Source organism: Meleagris gallopavo, chromosome 12, assembly GCF_000146605.3.
Source record: "Meleagris gallopavo isolate NT-WF06-2002-E0010 breed Aviagen turkey brand Nicholas breeding stock chromosome 12, Turkey_5.1, whole genome shotgun sequence".
Classification (NCBI taxonomy): domain Eukaryota; kingdom Metazoa; phylum Chordata; class Aves; order Galliformes; family Phasianidae; genus Meleagris; species Meleagris gallopavo.
This window is the reverse complement of record NC_015022.2, coordinates 19,281,836-19,283,736: the sequence shown is the minus strand read 5'-3', so window position 1 is coordinate 19,283,736 and position 1,901 is coordinate 19,281,836.

Below are 1,901 nucleotides of genomic sequence, written 5' to 3'. Positions count from 1 at the left end.
TAGCCCCGTGGGGGGCACCAATAGAACCCCCCGGTGGAAAGCCCAAGGGCGTGAGTCAGCCCGCGGTGCGCAGCGGGGTGCGCTTAATGCGGGGCACGAGCGGCGCCAAGGCACAAGGTGACCGCGGGGACCGGCCGCTGGCGCTGCGTGGTGTGGCCCCCCGGGCTGCGTGCATCCCCCTCCTGCTCCGCGGAGATACTGGGGGGCACGGCACAGTCTGGCTGCATAGGGTGGTATGGCACACGGGGTGCAGCGGGCGCATTTCATGTCCCCGTGCCCTTGTGGGGCTGGGGGGCCGTGGTGCCTGCACATCTGGGGGCCGTGCTGCCAGCTCAGCCCACAGAGGGCACCGAGTTTCCCTATATAGGAGTGAGCGCTCCAACACGTGATGTGGGCACCGCACCAAGCGGGACGCAACGCCGCTGCTCTGCGGAGCTCTGCCCGGACTGACCCTGGTACGAGGGACGCTGTGCCCCACAGACACCCCGCAGCGAGCCCACGGCCGGGCTGCGCAGGGCGTGGAGGTTTGCTGTCCCTCTGCTCAGGCCAGCGGGCGGCTTTTTTTAGCCACGAAGGCTGGGCAGATCCCACTTTGGGAAGCAAAGCTGAACAACAGGCGGTCCCGAGCAGAGGGGCTGCAGGGAGGAGGCGGGGGGGGGAGAGGCAGGGCCGGGCACAATGACGTCCGCCGGCTTTAACATTAACCAGAGCTGCGGACGGCGGGCTGCCAGCTGTAGGGGCCACCGCTCCAGGGCAGCGTGGGGGACTCGGGACTCCAACATACCCATTGCAGCTCAGGCTGCACACAGCCACGTGGCCGGCACCGTGGGGCTGCCCCACGGCAGGGTGTTGGCGTCGTGGGAAGGATCTGGGGGCCGCCCCACGGCCGCAGCGCTGCCCCCTCCGCCGTCCTGCGGTCAGTGACCTCGTGGCAGGGACGAGGTCAGGGCAGCGCGGCCCTGCTGGGGAGCGGCCATGTGGCACCGTCCCAGAAAGCACGGCCTCCCAACAAAGGAGAGCATAGTTGGCTGGAGCAGCTCTCCACAGCCGGGTGGCCCCAGCAGGGTCAGCGTGGGTTGCCGAGGGCGGGGACCACACTCCAGCACTGCTTGGGGAGCAATGTGTGCCAGGGGAGTCTGACAGCTGTGGTTTGAGTGCCCCAGCAAGGAATAACAAGGGGCTGGTGGAGGCGTGTGTCATCTGTGCCCCTCCACAGCCCCCACAAGAGCCCCACAGCACACGCTGCTGCACCCAAAGCTGAGAGCCACCCAGAGTCCAGGAGCAGCCGGGGCCATGCAGGGCAGCACAGCAGCTCCAGGAACACGGTGACAGCAGCACAGCAGCCGGGCTGCCGGGGCTCGGTGGCACAACAGGCAGATGGCAGCGCTCAGGGACGAGGCACAGCTGAAAATGCAAGTGGAACGGCAAGGATGAGGAGCCCACCGGAGGTGTGGGACTGAGGGACTGAGGCTGGCGGGCGGCATGTGGTGCTTGGCTCCATCAGGGCTGTGCTGTTGCTGCAGCTCTGCTCAGGGGCTGTAGGGGCTCAGCACCCAGGACTCCCGTTCTGGGCCACCCCAAGCACCCACTAAAGCTCAGGGAGACTCCAGCAGCTCTGCTCACCGACAGCGCTCGGCGAGCAGCCTCAGGCCGTGCGTGGCTCTGGGCAGACACCAGCAGCCACACGCTGCCCCAAAGGCCCGGAGCCACGCGGCAGCACCAGGACCTCACGGCAATGCCCGCAGCCACACGCACGTCCCCGTCGTACATCGCCAACACCTCTGCCTCTGGGGTGCCCGAGAGCAGCCCCTCCCTGGAAGCACCCACAGAACCGCTCCCCGTTCCCCCCGGCTCTCACGCAGCGCTGCGCGTGAGAGAGAGAGCAGCACCGTCCGGGGCAG